Source organism: Bombina bombina, chromosome 3 (assembly GCF_027579735.1).
Source record: "Bombina bombina isolate aBomBom1 chromosome 3, aBomBom1.pri, whole genome shotgun sequence".
Classification (NCBI taxonomy): domain Eukaryota; kingdom Metazoa; phylum Chordata; class Amphibia; order Anura; family Bombinatoridae; genus Bombina; species Bombina bombina.
The window spans coordinates 304,045,593-304,072,384 of record NC_069501.1 but is presented as its reverse complement, the minus strand read 5'-3'; the positions used below and the strand labels follow the sequence as shown (position 1 = coordinate 304,072,384).

The 26,792-nt window shown below is 37.7% G+C and overlaps 1 protein-coding gene across 8 annotated transcripts in view; it reads left to right on the top strand.

Moving 5' to 3' along the window:
• The first annotated feature begins 5,894 nt into the window (after positions 1-5,894).
• ADGRG2 (adhesion G protein-coupled receptor G2) overlaps positions 5,895-26,792 on the top strand; it is a 308,878-nt gene continuing 287,980 nt past the window's right edge. For all 8 annotated transcript variants that reach the window (XM_053706390.1, XM_053706388.1, XM_053706386.1 and 5 more), the window contains exon 1: positions 5,895-6,429. The gene's annotated coding sequence lies outside the window, so the exon portion shown is untranslated. The remainder of the gene's footprint in view (positions 6,430-26,792) is intronic.

Sequence of the window (26,792 nt, the reverse complement as noted above, 5' to 3'; positions counted from 1 at the left end):
TCATTATATGAATAAGATTCTCAATATGGGAGGGAACAGGTGATGAACACAGCTTAAAAAGTCATTATAGGGGGGCGGAGCCAGCAGCCTAGAGGAATGGTCGCATACTTTTAGAGCTCCGGCTCTATTCACTCCAAAACTGCATTAAGACTTTAATTAAAATAAAAAAACTGGAGGCTAATTGCTTAACTACAGGCTAGAGAGGGCGCCGATTTTCCCTGACATCGCAACAATCTAATAGTGAGACCGGCAGCCTGAATATAGCCCTCATAGACAACAGCCATATCGGGGACCACGTGGACCAGCGCTAAAAATAATGGAGAACGCTCGCCAGATCTTATCTGCAATTAGCAGACTCCTGGAATCCTATGAATTTGGGATTACAGATACCCTGACCGTAGCGTCTGGACCCGTGGCTAGCACTGAGACCTTGATAGAGGAGTGTTTATTTACTGCTGATGGCGAAGGAACTAGTGGAGCGGCATCAGAGTTCCATCACTTGCTGCGCACTCCTAGCTCTGCTGGGAGAGTGGATGGAAGCCCAACATGCCAAGAGTCTAAACACCGGCTAGGGGATCATATAGCAGTACAAGCTAAGACAGGCCTGCGGGGGCAGGATGGAAGAGTGAAGCCAAGAGCGGCAGGTATGGCGGTGATATTGGGGCCTGGGATCCAGGTTCCGGTTCTCAGGCCTCTAGTGCAAACCCTAAAGGCAATGACTCCACAGGCTACGTATGCTACTGATGGTGCACACAGTGAGCTGTTACCGAAAAGAGTTCTAAGTACTCAGAGGCTGCGCTGGATGGGACATACAACTCGGCAGGGTTTATTCACAGATGCACGATTGATATCCATGTCAAAACTATCCCAATTAGCAGGTCAGCTACGGAACTTGCTCCCAACATTTAGATCAGTTGACTGTGAAGACCAGTTGCCTCAGTATGTGGAGGACTGGGGAGGCTCTCCTCATCAGCTTAAAATCGGAGTGGGATAGATGTTGTTGAACTTTACAATGGCAGCACACTTATAACTGCTTGATCTGAGCTGCTGTTAGAAAATAGTGACTGTTGTTTTTTTTTTTTTGCTTTTATTGTTCTCTCCTACCCTATTTACATGGTTTAGCACTTACTATCTCATAAAACCTGCAGTTTCTAGCATTCAGCAATTTGTCGCTCCCCACAGCAATATGTATTTAGCTAAAGAGTCAACTGATTTTAGCCATGACTGCTTTCTATAGTCATTTGGGTCCTGTTGCGCCCATGCTGTTATAGAGACAATGCACTCTTTTATATTATAATATGCTTTTTCTGTTGTGTTTAGCCTACATAGTACTATGCAATTGTTGTGACCTAGTCGCTTATTAGTTTGTTTGAATGACATGTATTCTTAAAGCCAGGCACATAGCATTGAAATGTACTGAGTTATTATATTTTGAGCTATTAGTACAGCTACTAACCAATAACACTTATTTATTCACATTCTGTTCTGGGGCATAGGGCTAACCAAGGGAAACCAAATGTGAACTAGCTATATAGTGAGCTAACAGTATGTCTGATATAAAATAATCGAATTGTATGATTACACTGCCCGGTGACACTAAAGTCTTTCTGCATAGTATTTGCTGCCTACTACACTAATTTGGTCATCTTCTCTCCAACCCACAGTGTACCTTTCAGTCCCTAGGCTACATACTCTGTCCATAACAATTAAACTTATCACCCCCCCTCCCCTCTTAAACCCCCTATTATGGGCGCAGCTTATCTCTCCTATGCCGCAGATATACTGTTAGCTTATTATATAGCTAGTTCACTTTTGGTTTCCCTTGGTTAGCTAATATGTGCATGTGACTGTATATATGATTACACTGCCCAGTGACACTAAAGTCTTCCTGCATAGTATTTGCTGCCTACTATATTAATTTGGTCACCTTCTCTCCAACCCACAATGTGGTTTCCAGTCCCTAGGCTATACACTCTGTTTATAACAATTAAACTTATCACCTCCCCCCTCCCTCTTTATATAATACGCCTCCTAGTTTAGGAGGACTATCTCCGCGGTTTCTCTAATTAATACCGCAACCTACATTATTTCTTAAACTTTACCATATTGTTGACACTATATTTCTGGTTTAACACTTCTGTTTATGTACACTTAACAGATTTATATATATAAAATAGAAGTTCTCCATCAGGGGTCCATGAGTGGCCCTAACACACCATTGCTTGCCTGCTTTATATTTTGCTACAACATCTGTGCGGTCTACAAGCGGCCGCTTACTTCTTATAGCAGGTAAAACATTGAGGATAGAGTTTATCGCTTCTTTCTAATGGGTAATTTGTCATTCAACTGTTTTATGTACCTGTACGATCTTGTTTTGGCAGCTTACCTTGTAACATTTTATTCTTAAATTTACTATGTACTGACAGTTAATGTTTGTTTGTTTTGAACAGAACCTCAATAAAAATATATTTAAAAAAAAGTCATTATAAAGCAAACGTTAGTGTTTTAATGCATTAGTGACTTGAGCTTACTATGGCCCTGATGATCAAAGCATCATAAGACCCATAAGAAATTGCCTTTTTAGCCTCCCCAGTCTCAAAATACGTGGGCCGGCTATATATTGAATGAAAGTGGGCTGACCCTATTGGTTCCAACGAGTGGCGACATGCGTCCCATAGGAAATAATAGGGATTGCAGCTTTACCAAAAGTCCACCAACATTGTCACTCATCTATGATCTCGGCAGGGGGCTGTATTTAATATTTGTATGAAGATCAGTGGAAAAGAGTATTATGGAGTGATGAATCCCAGTTTGAAAGGTTTGTGTCCAATCGTCGGCAATATGCGAGAAGAGGAGTTGGAGAGAGATGGAAGAATGAGTGCTTGCTGCCTTCAGTGAAACATGGTGGAGGGTCTGTCCTGGTTTGGGGCTGCATTTCTGCCAGTGGTGTTGGCGATATTGTGCGAATTGATGGGATCATGAATGCCGAAAAGTACAGACAGGTTTTTATTTCTCATGCCATTCCTTCTGGAAAGCACCTGATTGGGAATGGTTTTATTTTTCATCATGATAACGATACCAAGCACACTGCTAATGCAGTGAAATCATATTTGCAAATAGCTGATAAAACACTGACAGTCATGGACTGGCCTCCACAGAATGCAGACCTGAATAGTGCAGAGGCAGTATGGGATCACCTGGACAGAGAAAGAAATAAAATACAAACTAAATCTAAAGAAGAGCTCTAAGAAGTGCAGCCTGGTATAATATACCAGAAGATTACTTCAGAAAACTTCAGGACAGTCCCCCCAAAAGAGTTCAAGATGTGCTTAGTACAAAGGGAGATCACACTAAATACTGACTTTTGCTTGAAGAAGCCATTTTGTTCTGAAATTGTGTTTATTTTTATATTTTGTGTACATATTTCCTGTATTTTCTGTTTATATCTTATTAAAGAGACCAAAAAATAAATATAGATGTCATTAAAACTATGCTAAAACAACAAATCTAATGGTGGCCTAAGACTTTTGCACAATTCTGTCTATAACTATATATATATATATATATGTGTGTGTGTGTGTATATATATATATATATATGTGTGTGTGTGTATATATATATATATATATATATATATGTGTGTGTGTATATATATATATATGTGTGTGTGTGTGTATATATATATATATATGTGTGTGTGTGTGTGTATATATATATACTGTATATAAAATCATACCGATAAAAAAAATGCTAGGCACTGCACCTTCTGTACTGGAACAATGTCACAATCCTGCAGGTGTGAAACTAACAACTAGATGGTGCCACCACATAAACGACAGTGAAAACAATCTATAATTGCACACAATATCAGTTACCACCAATTTGCAACATTAACCAAAATAAGATGTAGTTACTAACTGTATCAAAAGTGCACCAATATTGGCCAGGAAAAAAGGATCATCTTTGCTTAGTCAGCTAAAGTTTATATAAGTATGTCCTCTTGCAATACCACAATCTCGGTATGTGGGCAGCGCTTTTACGTGACCATCACGTTATCTAGTGTCTCTGAATGCAAAAGAAAAAGGCGACTCTTGATGAAGACTTTTTTATCAAAGACTCCTCCACCGTTAACACCCAACCGAAAAATACTCACAAAGCAATTAGCACCTAGATGTACTAAGTACTGAGATCTCCCAGTGTCTCGGCTCATTGACCGGCATCTCCCCGGATGTTCTAAACATTGAGTATTCACTGAGAAACACATAGCATGATGCGTTTTGAAAGCTAGATGGAAAATGCTTTTGATTAATTTGTTTTTAACAATTTATTAAAGGGATACCAACCCCATTTTTTTTCTTTCATAATTCAGAAAGAGCATGCAATTTTAAGCAACTTTCTAATTTACTCCTATTATCAAATTTTCTTTGTTCTCTTGGTATCTTTATTTGAAAAGCAGGAATGTAAAGCTTAGAAGCCGGCCCATTTTAGGTTCAGCACCCTGGATAGTGCTTTCTTATTGCTGGTTACATCAAGGTGCTAATTGTTTTGTGTATTTTTCTGTTGGGTGTTAAAGGATTACTTTCTGTTATAATTTTTAAGCTAAACAACTAACATATTAAAGTTAATAAACATTAATTAAAACCTACTGACCTATATTTTCTCCAAAACGAAGTTTCATAACGTTCTAAAAGTTATATCTTTTATTCGCTGATGATGTCACGTTATCCTGCCCACTATTTTCAGCACTGCGTGTTCAAAATACTTAAACCAATAAGTTTGTGTTTAAAGCGCCATTTTGAAACCTAGGTATTGTAAACGGATTGGTACAGAGCAAAGGATACCCACGGAGTGGGTTTGGAAAACAATTAAATTTGCAGACAAGATTTCTGATATACGGTAGAGATATGTTAATGAAATGCTATTGATAAAAAGCGTATTTGGGGTAGTTAGTAACAGGCATAGAAAATATTTACTTACAGTGGCCCTTTAATGGTGGAGGAGTCTTTGATAAATAGTCTGCACCAAGTAGTGCCCTTTTCTTTTGCATTCACCTTCTGCACTGGCCCTGATTCCATAATCAAGAGCTGGGGGTGGGGAAATTGCCACCCTGCACAGTCCACCACTGATTGGAGCTGTGAAATGCTGAGATAAAGGGTGTCACAGCAGGGAAAGTGCCAGGTTAAGTGTATAGCATCCTGAAAAAGTGTCACAGATACATGTGCCAGATATAGGGGCACAGCAAAATATAATAAGGAAAATATGCTATGGTAAAATGTGCCAGGTGTGTTATACTCAAGTATGCCAAAATGAAAAAGCCTGATGTGCTGTGTATATGATGAAGTTAGATGTAGAAAATGAATATTAGTTCCCTGCTGTTTTTTTCTAATAGTATCTGTGTGTTGTAGTAGTGTTTTCCCTATTAGTTGTTTACTTATTTGTTCTAATATTTCCAAAGATTTGCTGCACTTGCAATCAGTGAAACTGGATTTTAAAATAAACTCCTGTAAACAAAGAAATCTGATATAAATGTATCACATTCTGGGGTGTGCACAATTGCCTCTTACTTGTTTTTTTAATCTAATATTATTTATTTGCAGTTAGAGAGTTCTCAAGGTAACAGTGTATCTGAAGGGGTACTTGCTATGTAAAAAACTTGACACTACAATATTTTTTAAGATGAGTTTATTATTACAATCACACATGCCAGAAAAGATTGCATTTATGCTCTTATTAACTGCTGCTAACTATACAGAAGTATTTGTGAGGAGGACAGAAGTGCCCTCTAGAGCATTAGTCAGGAAAGGAATCTGTGGCTCTGGCTAATGAATGAACTAGACCAGAGTGTGGCAGCACCACACCCTGCTCCTCCTCTTATTGCTCTTCCAGCTGCCGAAGCTCTGAGCTTGGAAACTCTTGTACAGGCACGCAAGCAGCATACAGCACTTCCAGGCACTGTATACCTTCAGCTACAGTACAGCACCACTGTATACACCTTCTGCTACAGCACCACTGTATACACCTTCTGCTAGAGCACCACTGTATACACCTTCTGCTACAGCACCACTGTATACACCTTCTGCTACAGCACCACTGTATACACCTTCTGCTACAGCACCACTGTATACACCTTCTGCTAGAGCACCACTGTATACACCTGCTCACACACTGTCTCACCACAAGCCTAACTGACACTTCCTATCAAATCACACAAAGTATATCCACATCTAACCATTTGCACAGTCATATAATGCCACCCTCAGACTCACAGTCATACGAACACCATCTTACACTGCTCTAGTAACACGGATACAGTTAGTGATATTGTCACCATCCATTTACCACATACAGCCACACAGCTGGGCTCGCTATAGAGGAGTAACAGCATGGTCTGATAGCAGCAACGTGGGACACTGACCCGGGCATTCACAGGTAAGTTTACATTCACTGAAACACTTTATTGATAAACTGAGCGTAAGAGTTTGCTATCCTCTGTATAAGGATACTAATATCAATGCACAAATGCTCTAGTATAGGGTCTCAGCGAGCCACGCATCTGGGCACTCTGTTATGTCACAGCACCACCTGGTTTTAGCGTCAAACGCGCTAAGGAAGGAAATAGGAAAACTTTTTTTTAAGTATCATTCATTTTTAAATATTATACATATTGTGCATTTATTCATATTACTGAAAATGTTAAGTTTGTAATGATTAAAAGAGTTTAGTATGTTATATATATATATATATATATATATATATATATATATATATATATATATATATATATATATATATATCAATCAAAATATATCTCTGAAGAATGTCTTCCTTTCAAGTCTGAAGCAATACAGACCAATTCAATGGAATTTACAGATTATAACACAGGATGGCTATATATATGTGTTTTATATTAAATAATACACCCTGTGGAAATACATGATAAAAGACTAAAATCTAAATATAACCCAAAATCCAGTATAACTATATTCTGAAGGATTTTACAGTAATGCTTTTGAGTTGCAGGTGGAGAAAATGTGTGTGTGGGGAAACTTGACATTTTATGGCAGTGGTTTAGTGGAAAAACCTGAAGTCTGTGTTGGAAAATGAAACAATGGTTGTTTTAGTCATAAAATAACTCTGAACTTAATTTAGTCAGACTTTTTTTAGGTATTATCTTATTTTATTCTAATTGCCGTTACAAACATTACTTAATATTTAAAATAAAATGGTTTTAAATGTCTTAAAATATCCAGTTATCACATTTACTAATTAGCAAGTTTCTGACACTGGGTTGTTGAGGTTTTTTTTCACACTTTGTTTTCATTACAGTTGAAATAGGTTTTGCTCTGGTTATAGTGAACAGTCTTTAATATTTTCCATTGACATTTAAAATAAATACAACTTTATACTCATCATATTTATTGTGTTGTTGAAAAGTTATTTTTTTAATTGTCAAACTGAACAGCTAGTGTATATATTGTCTTTATAATAAAGGTCATAAAGCATATTATTTAGAAAGTTTGGCTCCTAAAAATTGAAGTTATTTTGTTCTGCTGATTTCGGAATTTAACCTTCATCTGTCTCTTACTGGGAGTTCCAGCTTCATAATACTAATAAAAAACATTCTTAACAAAACCACTTTCTCATTGGAAGTATAAATATGTATGATTTATTCACAGTTCTGTAAATGTTACTGACAATGACAAATATTGCAATGTTTCTGCCAAAAGCAAATCACTTGTTATATGATACTATAGTATGTGTCCTAAAGCAATCTGGCTTAATAATGGATATGTTGGCTTTCTTTAAAGACACAGAAATTAAAAAAATAATAATCATGGACCGTAACCTATTAGTCTTTGTTGTAAGTGGATGTTTATTTTTACTGTTTCAGTAGAGTATATTTAGTAATGCAAAAACTGAGAGAAGTATTAAAATAAATGTGCAAATCAGTAAACAAAGTAAATAAACCTAAAAATCAAAACTGTAAAAAGACATAAAAGTATTAAAAGAAAATGCTATAATAAATTAAAGCAGTTTTTATTGTATTGTTGTCTGCATATAACTGTGTTTAACACCTGCAATAGGATTAAATAGACACTAAAGCCATTTTTTTTCTTTCATGATTCAGATAGAGCATGCAATTTTAAGCAACTGTCTAATTTACTCCTATTGGCAATTTTCTCCGTTCTCTTGGTATATTTATTTGAAAAGCAGAAATGTAGGCTTTGTAGCCGGCCCATTTTTGTTTCAGCACCCTTGGTTGTCCTTGCTGATTATTGGCTACATTTTAGTTTTACTTTTAAGTAGTGTAGAACTTCTGAAAGAGTTAACAAAAGACGTCCACTTACTGTTATTTATAGAGCTCAGTAAGTGTACCAAGAGATTAATAAAATGACAAAGCAGAGAAAGTGTTTCTATTTGTAAGAGTTTGCAGTAAAGACCTGATGCCAACCAACTGACTGTGTAGTGGCTTTTGGAGACTTTGCAATTGTGTATTTGTAAAAACAAAACATAAAAGGGGTTAAACATACAGTTAAAATCTGCCCCAGAGCAGCAATACACTGCTGGAACCTAATTGACTACATCTGGCGAGCTAATGACAAGAGGAATAAGTGTGTGGACACCAATTACCAGCTAGCTCCCAGTAGTGCACTGCTGCTGCTAAGGATATGTACAGATGCTTTTCAACAAAGGATATCAACAGAACAATGTAAATTGATAATAGAAGATTAAAGTTTAATTTTGACTTTCATGAGCCTGTATGCCATCATTTTATTATATTCAATGACACCCTTGTTTACTTTAAACTATAGGGGATGTATAAAATCTATTGCCAGAGGTCATTAGTGCCTCATTACAAGTGTGGTTTTCATCTAAGTCAGAATTACAGAAATAGACCTAAGTTATGAGAGTGAAAGGTAAAGCAGACAGGCTCATCAAATGAGGAACATCTGCAAATTATTTGCTCATTACTAATCCAAACAGAACTGTATATTGGATAAGTGTTTTTTTATTTGTCAGATGATTAATAGGAAAACCGCAAACAATTTTATTTGAGGTCAGAAGTGAATTTCACAAAAAAAAAGAAGGTTATGATCCTAATTAAAACATTTTGTTTGTCTGGTTGACCATAAAACAAACATACTGTACTGCAGTAAATACATAGGAAATAATTAAGGTGTTAGATCATATGTTTCATAAAATAAATAAGCAGAATAAAGCAAACCCCAGCAAAATGCATGCATTCCTATCTCCCCCTAATTATATGCCAGATATATGAAGCCCTTGTGAAAAAGAACTGACCAAACTAGAATTGAAGCTCTTGCTAAATATGTGGTCCTCGCCAGTGGTCTTTGTGGCCCCCAGGAAAAAAATCTAACTAACATTGTGTGCTTTGCAGACTTCTAGTGGGTGGGCATATAAAGTGGCCACCACTTAAAAGACCCCTCTGGAGGGGAGAACAGCAGTCAAAGGGTACCCACTAACCTAATCTAATCAACTACCAGTAGCCCTTAAAAGGACTTTTTTTCAGGGCATTGCCCCAAGATAATCAGCTCTTTTGCAAAAATAATACACACAGCACCCCCTACCAGTAAACCCCCCCCACCCAGCAAACCCCCCCCCCAAAAGAAAATTACACTAAAAACGCTAAACTACCCATTACCCTGAAAAGGGCATTTGTTGGGCATTGCCCTTAAAAGGGCAATCAGCTCTTTTGCTGCCCACCCTATCTAAATAAAATAAATCCCCCCAAAAACCCCTTAAATGTTCAAATCAGCCAATAGGATAAGAGCTACTGATTTGAACAGCCAATAGGATTTCAGTAGCTCTCATCCGTTTGGCTGATTTTAATTTGAAGGCTCAAATCAGCCAATAGGAATTCAAGGGACGCCATTTTTAATCGCGTACCTTGAATTCCTATTCAGTGTACGGCGGAGATCGCGTGAAGAGGATCCTCCACGCTCCATGGCTCCGCGGTTGCCGGTCTTCAGTTCCAGCGTTGCCGGTCTTCAGTTCCAGCATCGCTGGTCTTCAACTCTGCCCTCCGCTCCGCGCCGGCTGGTTCCTGGAAGAAGAAAGAAGAGGTCGCCGCTTGGAAGAAGACTTCACCGCCTGGGAACAGGACCTTCTCTGCTGAATTTCAGGACAGGTGAGGACCACTTGGGGGTTAGACTTAGGGTTTTATTAAGGGGTTTTGGGGGGATTTATTTTATTTAGATAGGGTGGGCAGCAAAAGAGCAATGCCCAACAAATGCCCTTTTCAGGGCAATGGGTAGTTTAGCGTTTTTAGTGTTAGTATTTTTTTTTGGGGGGGGGGGTTTACTGGTAGGGGGGCTGTGTGTATTATTTTTGCAAAAGAGCGGATTATCTTGGGGCAATGCCCTGCAAAAAGTCCTTTTAAGGGCTACTGGTAGTTGATTAGATTTGGGGGTGTTTTTATTTTGGGGGGGCTTTTTTATTTTCATAGGGATTAGATGTAATTTATTTAAAATTTTGTAATTTTATTTTTTATTTTCTGTAATCTTAGATTTTTTTTATATTCCGTAATTCTTGCTTAAAGGGACAGTCTACTCCTGAATTTTAATTAGACTGCCCTTTAATTTATACTTAGTTTATTTGTATTTTAAAAGTAGTAAAAAATTTTTTATATTTAATAGTAACTTTAGTATTTTTAAAATTAGGTAACTTAAGTTTATTTAGGGGGGGTTAGGTTAGGGGTTAGGTTTATTGCGTTGTGGGCTATGGCAGTTTAGGAGTTAATACTTGATTAGGTTTATTGCGTTGTGGGCTAATGGCGGATTAGGGGTTAATATTTTTAATAAGTAGTTTGCAATGTTGGGGTTGGTGGATTTAGGGGTTAAAAATGTAGTTATTACTTGCGGTGTGGGTTTGATGGCGGATATAGGGGCTAATAGTTTAAATAGGCTGGCATATTGCATTGTGGGGGGTTGTCAGTCTAGGGGTTAATACATTTAATATTAGTAATGAGAGGGGGTGATTGCAGATATAGGGGTTTTACGTGTCGGGCTTATTTTTGGGAGGCGTGTTAGACTTTTACGGGAGATTTTTTATTTTCTTTACTTTTCTTAGGCGCCGGCAGTTTCTAAAGTGCCGTAAGTCACTGGCGACTCCAGAAATTTGTAGTTACGCTCATTTCTGGACATCGCTAGTTTATCAGACTTACGGCACTTTTTGAACTGCCGGTGGAGTGCCGAAACCTGCACCGTATATTTGATCGCGCCCATTGTGTATTTAGTAGTCATAAATGTATTTGCTGCCTTTAAAATATATATCTGCAGCCCCCGGGTGTTAGAAGTTATCTATCACTGGTCTAGAGCATGGGTCTTGCGCTGCGCCAGAGGCGTCTAAGAGACTGCAGAGCCGTTATATCACACAGAAACAAAACATGCTATTTAATATTTTTCTCTCCATTCTATTGCTAGTGTCATTGCATCACATGCAGTGCTTATATTATTTCAGGCCATTGCCCTTTGAAACATACATCTTTGAAGCCATCTCAGTATTATGTGTTATTGTTCATGTTTACACAGTGCTTCCAGGTATGTTTTATTACTCATTTTGTTAAACTCCTTAATATATTTTTTATCATACAGTAAAGAATGTCATAAAACACGTCACTGTGTTATGTAAAAATTGTTTTGTGATATTAAACTTTAAAACAAACTCTCTTTAATCTTTAAAGGAACAAATGTTCCCCTCATTCTATATTTAAATAACACCTTTATTAGATAATAATGTCTACACATAGTTTTATAACTAAACATATTTCCATACATGTTTAATTCATTTTATTGTTTGGTGCAGATAAAATATAAATATAGATAGGAAAGTCAAAATTAAACTTGCATGATTCTGATAGAGCGTGTCATTTTAAGACTCTTTTAAATTCACTTCTATTTTCAAATGTGCTTTGTTTTCCTGGTATCCCTTGTTGAAGAATAATACACATATATCCTACCCTAGAGGGAACTAACTGCTGATTGGTGCCTGCACACATTTGTCTCTTGTGATTGGCTAATTAGGTGTGTTCAGCTAGCTGCCAGTAGTGCATTGCTGATCCTTCAGCAAAGGAAAACACAAGAAGGCGTGCAACAGTATTGCCTTATAAACAAACTCCCTGAACATTAAAAAAGTAAAGATGAAAACCCAGTAGTCTGGTAGCCTTCCAACAGGCTGAGCCAAGATCTCCATATATACAGCCCATACTCAAGACTTGAACATGGTATATATAATATATACAAAAAGACTGCTGATTCAGATAGAGCATACAATTTTGAACAACATTCCCCTTTACTTCTATTATCAAATGTGCTTAAATCTCTTGGTATCCTTTGTTGAAGGAACAGCATTGCACTACTGGGAGACAGATGAACACAACTGGTGATCCAATGACAAGAGGCATATATGTACAGCCACCAATCAGCAGCTAACTCCCAGTAATGCAATGCTGCTCCTGAACCTACCTAGGTGTGCTTTTCAACAAAGGTTACCAAAAGAACAAAGTAAATTAGATAATAGAAAGCTATTTAAAATGCATGTTCTATCTGTCTCATGAAACTTTAATTTTGACTTAAACGGATACTAAACCCAATTTTTTTTTTTATTTCTTGATTCAGATAGACCATGCAATTTTAAGGCAACTTGCTAATTTACTCCTATTATCAATTTTTCTTTGTTCACTTGCTATCTTTATTTGAAAAGCAATAATTTAAGCTTAGGAGCCAGCCCATTTTATGTTCAGAACCTGGGTCGCACTTGCTGATTGGTGGCTAAATGTAGACCTTTAATTGTCCCTTTAAGCAGACTAATAAATGTGAAGGGCACTGTATTATTATGTTCACAAACTGGCATAGACCAACTGCTGTAATAAGAACAAGATTACCGATGTATCAGTAGGCGATTAAGCAAATTTGTCTAATGATAAATGCAAATAAGTCAGAGAATTGAAGCAATAAAAGAATGGACATTAAACACTTTGAGATTTAATGGGACATTAAACACTTTGAGATTGCACTATAAAATGATTATGTGTAGTAAAAAAATCTTTGCAATATACTTTCATTATTTATTTTATCCCCTTTTCCTGGGATATGACTCTGAAAATTGTGAGTTTACCAATTCCCCAGAGTTTCTGAACAATTTTGAGGGCCACCATACTGTGTCCTAGATATAAAAAGTCTCTTCTCTTATCTCCTTCTGACTTTATAGAAAATACAATTTACTCTTATTTATTTATTATTTAAACTAGTCATTTAATTAAAAAAAATACATCTACATACACAATCTTATCAGGATAATCCTTGATTTCAACACTAAATAAATTATAAATATAATGATCACTCAATGTCCCTTCATTAATGTTCACACGCTGATTATGCATGTGCTCCCAGATATCCCAATGGAGTTTTCCAATGTTTGTGAGTGTGTTTACATTTTTTAGCAAGTTCGTTGATAAGGCACTATTGTGGCGCCCCTCATGGTTTTGCTTTTCCAGAAATGCCATTCAAAATACTGGACACAGCGGTACATGGGGGTTACAGTTTTTCCCCCAAAAGCTATACCTCAGCCCCCACTCTAAGAACCCACAATGTATATTTTTCAAATCTAAGTATTTTACCCCTTTGCTGACAGTAACATACAAATCAATAATTTTACCTCTTTGACTGCCAGAAACACACATAAACAAAAGGGAGTTGACTCTCTTAACTGCCCCTCACTTCTTCCCCATATTTATAATGCGTTTTTTAGACAAATGAGGCCTTTTACATTTAGCTAACACCCATGGGCATTTAAGTAACCAGTATTTTTGTAAAGATTTTAATGGATATCCTTTTAAAATAATGTACTGTGTGGTTGGTATACTGGACACCAGGCAACCCTAATGACATTTGACCTAGCTATGTGTGTTTGAATAAGGGCTGCATGGATGCCCCTTTCCCTATATCTTTAGAGTAGATGTTCATTTGGACTTTTATAGTTGTATCACTATTCACAGTATAGTTTTATCTATAATTCCTGGGTATAGGGTCATAATCCTACTAAAATATCTCTCTTTAGGGCGAGATAGTTTTATGTGTATAGAATTGTCACACCTAAGGTTTACAAGTTATGCCCTTTAGTCTAAATTATAGCAAGATGGTAATTATGTGACTTGAAATGAGCACTTTGTGAGCAGCAAGCATGTCATACTTGTACTTGCAAACATGTTTATTTTATTATAACGCCAACTTGAAGTGACCTGACCTTTGCTGAATCTCAGCCCCTTATCATGAGTGCATACTTAGAAGTGAGCATGCCTTGAGAACTATGTGTATAGCATTGTTACACACAGAGCTGCCATATTGTACTCAAATAATGTGTGCTCTACTTAGCCTATCTAGATATGCTGTCATGTTAATAAAAGTTACTAAGAGAAAGAGGTACTTTCAAAGCTCATGTTTGGCTTCCCTTTAATACTTTATGTAAATTATAAATGTTGTAGGTTCTCCTGGACTTGCAATCCTACCCAAGGAGCGAGGGCTTAAGGAAAGACGTCTGTTTACAATAAAATTACATTTATAATCCTTTTTTAAAAAGAACTTAATTGCTATAAAGACTTTGGCCATATGAAAATCAGTACCTATCTCTGACATAATCTATGTGGTTTAAAACTGTAATAAAAGCCGCTATTATTATGAGTCATCATGCTATAAGCTTGTTAAATAGCAATACTTAAGTTTATATGGAAACTATCCTGTATTCCAGTCTAGCATTTGTCTTTGGAATTCTCATTTTTGGTGAAGTCGGGGATCTCCTAGGAAACTATAAGATTGTGTGCACCAGTTTCACTTGAGGGGCCATGAAACCCAAACATGTTCTTTTGTGATTTACATAAAGCATACAATTTGAAACAACCCTACAATTTACTTATATTATACAATTTGCTTAATTATCTTGGTATCCTTTGTTGAATTAGTAGCGATTTACCACTGGGAGATAACTGAAAACAATAGGTGAGCCAATTACAAGAGGCATTCTTGTGCAGCCACATATATCAACAGCTAGCTCTCATTAGTGCGTTACTGCTTCTGAGTCTACCTACAGTAGGTATGCTTTTCAGTAAGGGATAACAAAATAACTAAACAAATTAGATAATAAAAGTAAATTGGGAATTTGTTTAAAATCGCATGCTCTATCCTTTAAATTCAGGATACAGAAATCTGAATCCGATTAAAAATGCTATATAAATGCAATTTGTCTCAGTGTAAATTGACATTCCAATTTGCAGAGCTGGTTTACGTTCTTACAATGGCCGCTCAAATCTGAGAAGGTTTCAGTGGGAGGAGTAACCAATCAGATGTCCTACTTTCTGCTCTATTAAAAACAGCATAGTGCCCTCCTGCATAACTGCTTTAGAGGCTGCACTGAAATGAATGACAGGTTTTGTAGCACTACAAAGAATGCATTGTAGAAATTGTAGTGCGTGCTTTGGCTTTTAGTTGGCTGTACCACCGACTGAAACAAAAGAGGCAAAACTGTCTCAGGGGCTGGGTGTTCAATGCTGGTAAGTAAATAAGCACCCAAAGTGTTGGTAAAGTTTCCATTTCGTATAACCAGATCTGGAATGGGAATGATATTTTAGATTAACTTAAATGAATCCATTTTAATGTAGATACACTATAACCTGCTTTTTTAATATAGCAATGAAATTCTAATACCCCACGCTCTGGCCACCCACTTGAAAAGAAACGTTTTTGTGAGCTAACGGTTTGAACTGTTCTTCAATTGAGAAAAACATTCGGCTAGATTACGAGTTGTGCGTTAGGGTTAAAAAGCAGCGTTGAGAGGTCCCAACACTGCTTTTTAACGCCCGCTGGTATTTCGAGTCTTGAAATGACAGACTCACTTTTTTGGTCAGACTCGAAAATACCGCAAATCCACTTACGTCAATTGCGTATCCTATATTTTCAATGGGACTTGCATAATGCCGGTATTACGAGTCTGACAAAAAGTGAGCGGTACAGCCTCTCCTGTCAAGACTGATACCGCTTTTAAAAGTCAGTAGTTAAGAGTTTTATGGGCTAACGCCGTAGCATAAAACTCTTAACTAAAGTGCTAAAAAGTACAATAACACCCATTAACTACCTATTAACCCCTAAACCGAGCCCCCCCACATCGCAAACACTAAAAAGTAATTTTTAACCCCTAATCTGCCGAACTGGACATCGCCGCCACTATAAAAAATATATTAACCCCTAAACCGCCGCCCTCCCGCATCGCAAACACTAGTTAAATTTTATTAACCACTAATCTGCCATCCCTAACATCGCCGACACCTACCTACATTTATTAAGCCCTAATCTGCCGCCCCCAATGTCGCCGCAACTATATTAAATGTATTAACCCCTAAATCTAAGTCTAACCCTAACACCCCCTAACTTAAATAAATCTAAATAAAATTACTACAATTCACTAAATTATTACTATTTAAAACTAAATACTTACCTATAAAATAAACCATAAGCTAGCTACAATATAACTAATAGTTACATTGTATCTAGCTTAGAGTTTATTTTTATTTTACAGGCAACTTTGTATTTATTTTAACTAGGTACTATAGTTATTAAATAGTTATTAACTATTTAATAGCTACCTAGTTAAAATAAAGTCAAATTTACCTGTAAAATAAATCATAACCTAAATTACAATTACACCTAACTCTACACTATAATTAAATAAATTACCTAAATACAATTAATTACAATTTAAAAAAATTATCTAAAGTACGGAAAAAAACCTCTAAATTACAGAAAATAATAAAATAATTACAAGTTTTTAAACTAATTACACCTAATCTAATCCCCCCTAATAAAATAAAAAAGCCCCCCAAAATAATAAAAAGCCCTACCCTATACTAAATTACAAATAGCCCTTAATTGCCCCAAAGTAATCAGATCTTTTACCTGTAAAAAAAGTACAATACCCCCCTCAACATTAAAACCCACCACCCACACACCCAACCCTACTCTAAAACCCACCCAATACCCCCTTAATAAAACCTAACACTAACCCCTTTAAGATCACCCTAACTTGAGAAGTCTTCACCCAACCGTGCCGAAGTCCTCAACAAAGCCAGCAGAAGTGGTCCTCCAGATGGGCAGAAGTCTTCATCCAGGCGGCATCTTCTATCTTCATTCATCCGGCGCGGAGCGGGTCCATCTTTAAGACATCCGACACAGAGCATCCTCTTCAAACGAAGTCCAACTGAAGAATGAAGGTTCCTTTAAATGATGTCATCCAAGATGGCGTCCCTTGAATTCCGATTGGCTGAAAGAATTCTATCAGCCAATCGGAATTAAGGTAGAAAAAATCATATTGGCTGATGCAATCAGCCAATAGGATTGAAGTTTAATCCTATTGGCTGATCCAATCAGCCAATAGGATTGAGCTGGCATTCTATTGGCTGATTGGATCAGCCAATAGAATGAGAGGTCAATCCTATTGGCTTGGTTAGGCTTAGGGGTTAATAACTTTATTAAAGTGGTGGCGACGTTGGGGGCGGCAGATTATGGGTCAATAAGTGTAGGTAGGTGGCGGCGACATTGGGGGCTGTAGATTAGGGGTTAATAAATATAATGTAGGTGTCGGCGATGTTTGGGGGCAGCAGATTAGGGGTTAATAAGTATAATGTAGGTGGCGGTGGTGTCCGGAGCGGCAGATTAGAGGTTAATAATATTATGCAGGTGTCTGCGATGTCGGGGGCGTTGGATTAGGGGTTAATAAATGTAAGATTAGGGGTGTTTATACTTGGGGTTCATGTTAGGATGTTAGGTGTAGACATAAAATGTGTTTCCCCATAGGAATCAATGGGGCTGCGTTAAGAGCTGAATGCTGCTTTTTTGAAGGTGTTAGGTTCTTTTTCAGCCGGCTCTCCCCCATTGATTCCTATGGGGAAATCATGCACGAGCACGTTTTGCCAGCTCACCGCTACCATAAGCAGCGCTGGTATTGAGGTGAGATGTGGAGCAAAATTTTGCCCTTTGCTCACTTTTTTTGCGGTTAATGCCGGGTTTCTAAAAACCCATAATACCAGCGTTGTCTGCAAGTGAGCGGTAAGGGAAAACTGCTCGTTAGCACCGCACCCCTGTTAACGTAAAACTTGTAATCTAGGTGATTGTGTGTCAGGAGCGCCGATTGGAGAACAGTTAAAACTTTTAAGTTACAAAAAAACATTTCTTTTCAAGTGGGCGGCCAGAGCGTGGGGTTTTAGAATTTCATCCCTATATTAAAAAATTAAGTTATATTGTATCTTCATTAGAATGGATAAATTGAAGTCCATCTAAAATATAATTTCCATTAATCCGGATCTGATTATACAAATTGGAAACTGTACCATCACTTTAAGGCACTGACTGATAGCATGTAAATTAAAACTCACACTGAGACACACCACAAATTAACTGATATATTGCCAAAAAAAATAGGATAAGGGGGCTGATTCTCTGCAGATCAGACATGGTTTTTCACGCTGACCTTCGGAGGGGCTGTCATTGGGTGCAGTCCCTGTGAGTGGCAGGATGGCTCATATATCAAATAATGGAGCTCGCTAGAAAGGGACACTTCGCTCCATAGTGGGAAGTTAGCAGGAAGCAGGACGGGTAAAATGAAACCCTGCAGCCAATATAAATCACATTACGCTGCTTTCTGCGTATAGCATCTTACAATCGCTGCTATGTTTGTATGCATGTGTTATAAGTATTGTGTTTTGAGAAGTGGTCACCAAGAAAAAAACAGTGAGGTCTACAGTGCAAAAATCTTTACAGAATTATGCTGGAATTAGAGAGACTATTTCATATACACCCACGTTCAGCTCATTTTTTGCAAAAGCAACAATCACACTTTGTATTTTGTACTTATAAGTAAGAATTTCTGTTGGTTTTTTTGCACATCCAGTGTATATAAATTATGATTTACACTGTACATATTTAATATGAATTATTCCTGTGTAATTTACTAACAAATTTTAAATTTTTGATAAAAATACAATTTTTGGTGAAGAATTTTGTTACGATTTTTGAGGCACCTTAACAACACAGTTTTTTCCTGCATAGTCTAAAACGAATGGTTCAATTATTCGTTTACTATGATTTTTAAATTATGAATTTAATTATGCACTTTTATAATGTATGCATCTCCTTCCTATATGAAAATGCAGTATACGCCCCCTTAGCAAGACACCCTGTTTTCACGGTAAAACGTGGCTTAATAGAAGGGCTGGCAATGATACTTATAGAATCTCACCAAACCAGAGATTATAGAGAATCTGCCGCTTAGTGTCCCTTTAATGACAAATAATACTAATATTACATTTCCAGAGTAATTGATGCCAAACAATTTGTAAAATATCATGATGAGTTTTCTGCAAAGTGAAACTTACCATTTAACTCTTTGTACATATTTTGTTTTTTTATTTTCAAAAAGACATTCGTTGCCCGGGGTTTCATCTCATTACAGTCTGTGCTCACGTCTTTAATAGCAATATCATTTGAATTTCATTTTTGTTTTAAGTATGTTTTGACATTGGCCTGGATTACAAGTGGAGCATAAAAATGGTAGCGCTATGGTTAGGCTGACCATATGTCCCGTTTTGAAAGGGACAGTACCGTTATTTTATGTTTCTTTCCCTGTCCCGTCGTTTCTTTAATAATATTCATTTTGTCCCGTTTTGAGGATTATTAGACTGTGCGACCAGCGCAAGTGTCATTTTTTAGCACACATACCACTTACTAACAGTAACGGCAGGAAGGGTAGTTTATTTTTAACTGCAGGGTTTGGGTTGGGTGGCCATGCCCACATGATCCACAGCACCGCGTCTATGCCGCCTGCACTCAAAATTAGGGGCGTGATCATTGAAAGCAAGTGACAGCAGGTCAGTACTCAGTCGTGAGCTATCAGACTGAACTGAGGAGAGAGACTGGTCACGAGAGGGAAGTTAGAACTACTAGCTAGTGCCTAGTAAGGACAGGAGTCGGACTAGATCTGTCATCATCTGATGTGATGATCATCTGCCTCTGCCATCACCCGAATTAGTGGCTGACCATCACCAGAGAGATAATTCTTACCATCTTCTTGTGTCACAGTGTGAACATACAAACATAGTTATCAAGTAGATCAAATGTCTAAGTTCTGCAAGAATTGTGCATGGCCAAAGTAAGACCAGTGTCTGTGCCTGTCAATCAATTAAATTGTCATTAATTATGCTTATTATTATGCTGCTGCAGTGCTGGTTGTACAGATGTTATAAATAACAATTATCATTATCAAGTAACTATTTCAACATTTTTCTCAGTTTATCCACCATGTAACAATGATTTTGGGCAACTCAGCTAAGGATAATTGTTGCCTCAATAGTTTATATTCATGTCATAAAAGAACTTTTGTTAAAATCTTACTTTTTTTCCCTATGAATAAAGAATTTTAACCCTGTCCCATTTTTGACATCTCAATGTCCCGTTTTTGTCTCAAGGAAATATGGTCAGCCTAGCTATGGTGCGCTAACATCGCTAAAAGCACAAACCATAGCACTCCCATTTGTACTTATATTACAAGTTAAAATTAAATTGTTAGTGCTCAAGTGAAATCCTTCGGGTGCTTTAACATCTGGAGGTCTGATAGTGCAGTCACGCTAAAACCCTCATATAATAGAGAGGGGGAGAGAAAGAGATAAAGATATGCAAAAATATACACCTTGGAGCCCATCCCTGTCCAACACCTTGTCATATACCATATCCCTTTAAATCACTTTAATCCAATTTTATTAATAAAAAACATATATATTATTTTTAATATATATTATGTATGTTATACTTTATTATATTTTACTTGTGGTATGCTATACTTTTATTTTAGGCCTAACACTTTACTTTGTCTCCAAACAAGCTAACTTTTTTAGCGCTTTTATAACTCACAACTTGTGATGTTTAGCGCAACATTGCTATCCATTGAAAGTATAGGGCACACTAGAACTCGTCAGCCATGCTACCAGTCTCTAATAAATCTTTTTTTACCATTGACGTGCAATATCAGAGTGTACACTATTCTTAGGTTATGGTAGTGATATGGATAGCGCATCATGTAATATCAATAGCGCTCCACTTGTAATTTGTATTTGTCAAAACATTTGGGTCAGCTTTCTATTGTACTTACCTGAGAGTAATTAAAAACAAACACAATATCAACTCGCTAGGTGAATAGTCCAACCTTTTGGTAAAGCTTATGATAAAGTTTTTGGGAATTTATGTAGATCACGCATTTGTTAGGACTAGAATATGCCCTCTCATTTTGTAGCTGTTTGAAAAGGAACTGCACTTTACACAAAGCCTCGAGGAATAGGAGAGGCTAATCAATGGTATTATTGGCTCTAAAGGAAACTGCGAGATTTATGGCAATTAGTTGGAGATTTAAGACAATTAATGAAAGATCACGTTTGACATTAAAGAAGGAAACTCCCTCCTAAACAGAGAGGTGAAGCATTGCGTTGAGTAATTGTCATTTACAGAGATTAAAGATTAAAGGGACAGGATAATGTGATAAGAAAGTACGCTCATGGGCCTGATCATTTAACTACATTACTTCTCTTTGCTTCTATGTGTTTAAACCCTGTATTTTATTTTCTTGTAGAGCCTCTTACTGCCATAACTACTTACCCAGCTTCCACTAAGATTACTTAGCAGCTCTATGTGTTTCGTAATAAGCAAACTATTTTTTGGGGGGGGGGGGTTTTGTTAACAAAATGCATAGAGCCTTTCTTTTAAATGTCGGGAGGAATGCAGGCTGGCAGTTTGGCTGGTCATAGGAGTGTGTAAGGGGCTTGGTTAGTGAGAATTGTAGTTTTCCCACAATGTACAGTCTTTTTGATTATTTTATCCTGTGTGTATTTTAGTATGTACATATTCAATAAAAGTATGATCTACTTTGATCTCTGTTTTGTGCTCTTAATGGTACCCATTTTTATTAGTAATGTACAGTAAAATTAGATAGTAAACTAATGTGCTATACTATTTTATTATTATTATTATTATTATTATCATCATTTATTTGTATAGCGCTGCCAAATTCCATAATGCTAGGTACAGTGATAGGGGTATATAATGACAAGGATTTGTGATAAAATACAAAACATAACAAAAATAAATAAATCTAGTAAAGGAGGAAGAGGGCCCTGCTCCGGAGAGCTCACAGTCTACAGCTTTAGGGTGCAGCGACATAAGGTTGGGGGTAGCTTGTCACATCGGTTGTAGTTGCAGCAGTAAGTCAGGCAGTTTATGCATTAGTTTGATTTGGATGAGAGATGGAGGAGAGATGGTAAGCCTCTCTGAATAGGTGGGTTTTCAAGGAGCATCTGAAGCTATACAAGGTTGGAGACAGTCTTATCGAGTGGGGTAGAGAGTTCCGGAGGACAGGAGCAGCACGTGCAAAGTTTTTTAGACTTTGGGAGTGGGACGTAGAGATAACAGGAGTGGAGAGAAGTAGGTAAGAGGTTGATCGAAGAGGACGGGATGGTGAATATTTCACGATGAGAGAGGAAATATAGGTGGGAGTTGGACTGTTTAGTGCTTTGTAAGTTAGGGTTAATACTTTAAATTGTATTCTGGGGTGTATGGGGAGTCAGTGTATAGACTGGCAGAGTGGAGCAGCTGATGCAGATCGGAGACTTAGGTGGTTAAGTCTCCCCCTCCTTCCAAAATCTCCACCCCCAATCTCTCTATAACTGTCGACAACTCCATCATTACCCCTACCCGCATGCCCGATGTCTCTGGGTCACATTTGACTCCGATCTTTTTTTCACTCCTCACATTCAGTCCTTGGCTAAAGCCTTTCGCTTCCACCTTAAAAACATCTCTAAAATTAGACACTTCCTTACAAAAGACACAACTAAGATTTGAATCCACTCTCTCATCCTTTCCCGCCTCGATTACTGCAACTCTGTCCTCTCTGGAATCCCCACCTGCAGCCTAGCTCCTTTACAATCCATAATGAATGCTTCTGCCAGGCTCATCTTCCTTACATGTCGCTCTTCATCTGCTGCACCTCTCTGCCAATTCCTTCACTGGCTTCCTCTAGGATCAAACACAAAATTCTCACTCTGACATACAAAGCCCTCAACTGCACTGCTCCCCCCTATATCTCAGACCTTGTCTCCAGATACTCTCCCTCCCGCCCCCTACGCTCTGCTCATGACCTCCTACTCTCCTCCTCTCTTGTTACCTCATCACACTCCCGTTTACAGGACTTCTCCAGAATGGCTCCCATCTTGTGGAACTCTCTGCCTCGCTCCACAAGACTCTCTCCTAGTTTTGAAAGCTTCAAGCGCTCCCTAAAGACTGTTCAGGGATGCATACAACCTACGCTAACCTTTCTTTATACCAGTTCTTCTCCTCCATCGCTATCCCCTGAACCCCCTTAGCATGTAAGCCTAAGAGTCCAGCTGTATGTAGATCACCTTGTTAAGAGCTGACTACAACAGTGCAACTCTTGGCAGGGCCCTCTACCCATTTGATCCATATGATTGTTTTGTTGTACTCCGTATTTGTTTATAGCGCTGCGGAATCTGTTGGCGCTCTACAAATAACCGATAATAATAGTAGTAGTAATAATAATATATATATATATATTATATACTGTGTATTGGTATATATATTTATATGTATTTATGAATAAATAGAACATATATTTTTCTATCTCAAGAATCTTTTCTATCTCAAGAATCTTTTTTATCTCAAGAACATTGGAATGTGGAATATTAATATTTTCATATCGGGTTAACATACTTGAGAATATGCGATCCGGTTTATTTGTGAGTAGAGTGAGGATTTTTTCCACTTTTTGGTTGACTAACGGCCTATAGTAGGCCCAAAACGTTGTAGCTGTTTGTTCCTATGAAGCCTTTAATGACGGAATAAAGTTCTTTTTAAACAGAGGCTGGAATCTATTTGTGTGTTTGGTAGAATATTAGGCAGTCTGATTCTGTGCCTAGCATCATGAGTGTGCTGTTTTCCTCGGTGTTGAAAAACTACAGTAATCTTCCCTCATTACTGATAAGAATAACCACAATTCTTATAAAAATAATAATGATATATTGTGGCACCACCAAAAAACAGGGTTCTGTAGGCCCAGAAGGGATCTGCAGCAACATTCACCAATTTTCTTTGTATGAACCGATGCAGGTTTAGCCCTACGGCTCCCAATAAAGGCACCAATGCTTTGATGTGTAGCTGTATAAATATTATATAGCACTTGCAGCAAATGTTCCAGCTCGTAGGTACAAAGTAAAGGGCACTCATTTGTCTATGAAAGCAGTTTAAGGGCTGTCTGTTGAGCTTAGATTACAAAGAGATGTAATAAATATCTCTTGAGGATTATAGTACATTACTGATTCCTTCACAAATACTGCTGAGCTTTTTTCCTTTTTACATCCCCTTTGTGTACTTAATTTCTGCCTGTGCATGGTATTTAGTGTCAGTAGATACACAGGGTTAACTGTATCTTAGTTATTATTTGCGTTTCTTCTATTTCTATATGAGTTACTTGCACCCTTATCACTTCCCACCCTTTCCCCATAGATTGTAGCAGCTGTCCAGCCATGAATAATTGCTAATACATCACTCTGGCTATTTCAGGGCTTGCACTATTTTATTGGCTGCCTGCACAGTACTGATAAATAGGCTCACAACTACAGCAGTTGTGTTATATACATTATTGCTGCTAATGCATCATTTTCATTACTGACAAATTAAGATTTATTGTATGTTTGGACAAGATGTATATTTCACACCCTAATTTCTCAGCTGTCCCTGTTGGCCTGTTTCTTTTGCATGCCTCATTGTCTTTGGATAGTTTAACCCTTTGACTGCTATTGTGGGCTGTAGCAAGTACATACAAAGGCATTGCAGTCCTCTCTGTTAAAATGAAAGGTTTATTCAGGGGTGTCTGACCTTTCTGGGACTGCACAATGTTTTTTGTTTTTTTTGGTATGCTTTACAATTCCAGTAAAAAAAAGTTTAGCAACTTTATTCAGCAAAATTAAAATCTATATACCTGTATAATTAAAGGGACGGTAAACACTTTGAGATTGTAAAGTAAAATATTTAATTATGTGGAGTAAAAATCTAAACACCAATCACTCACCCACACCCAAGCAGCTATACACAACCCTCACATCACGCAATGCACAAGCGGTTTAAAGCATGTGACCACTGGACTCTAGAGCGGTGGAAACCTATTCTCTTGAGTGAGGAATCACGCTTCACTATCTGGAAGTCTATTGAAAGAACCTTAGTGTGATGGATGCCAGGGGAACGCTACCCACTGGAATTTATAGGGGAGGAGGGAAAAAAAGGTAAAGGGCTGTTTTTCACATTTGGACTAACCCCTTATTTCCAGTGAAGGGGTCGTCATAATGCCACAGAATACAAAGACATTTTAGACAATTGTGAAAAAACAGAAAAAGGCGCTCCAATGGTGCAGAAGATCACAACAACTGTTGGAAATTGTATCAATACATCACTCTACAGAATGATACTCACAAAAGCGGCGCACTATGTGGCAGTGCTAGTCAGGCAGGCTGGATAGATCAGAGCCCACCAGCTGGTTCACTCCAGATCATGGATATAGCAATGGTTGCTGCAAAATAAAATGCAAGGAGGGAGGGGGAAGGGTACTCCAATACTGCATGAAATTACTACAAAATATAGTAAATGCCCAGAGACTCTCCAAAGAATTTACTCACAAAAGTGGCGCACTATATTGCAGTGCAAGTCAGGCAGGCTGGGTTAATATGAGCCCGCCCGCTAGCTCACTCAGGCCAACAGGTACCAGATCCACAGTTGAAATTAAAAAAAAAAACACTCACAGTTTAGGATAAACACCAAAATAACCCCTATGCATAGAGGACTATTTATTGGTACCAAAAAATATATTAAAAACGTATAATCTGCAACGCTTTTTAAAGTGCTTATGGCACTCTTTCCTCAGGCAGTGATTCCACCTCCCTCCTTGCATTTAATTTTGCAGCAACCATTGCTATATCCATGATCTGGAGTTAGCCAGCTGGTGGGCTCTGATCTATCCAGCCTGCCTGACTTGCACTGCTACATAGTGCGCCGCTTTTGTGAGTATCATTCTGTAGTAGAGTGATGTATTGATACAATTGTTGTGATCTTCTGCACCATTGGAGCGCCTTTTTCATATTTGCAGTTTCTCCACTTTGTTCCAAGAAGAGCTGATCCTGGTGTATCTCTCCTTAACCATCGGCGGAAGCCTCTAGAGGGCGCCTTTGTCCTAAAGGGACCATCTTTGATGGACTTTATTTGGTGATTTTAGGATTTTAGACAATTGGGTGATTGCATTTTTGTGTTAACAGTTTGGGAAAGGCCCTTTTCTGTTCCAGCATGACTATGACCCTGTGCACATTTCAGGGTCCATGAAAACATGGTTTTCATGAGTTTGGTGTGGAGGAACTCAAGTGGCATGGACAAATCCCTGACTTCAACCAAATAGAACACCTTTTGGGATGAATTAGAACACCCGCTGCAAGCGGTGCATAACCTCACAAATGCTCTTTTGGCTGAATTGCTAACAGACATATTTCAAAATCTTGTAGAAAACTTTCCCAGAAGAGTTGCTTCTGTTATAGCTGCAAAAGGGGTTGACAACTCTATATTAATGCCCATGGTTTTTTTATGGGATGTCCAACAAGTTCATATAGGTGTGATGGTCAGGTGTTCATATAC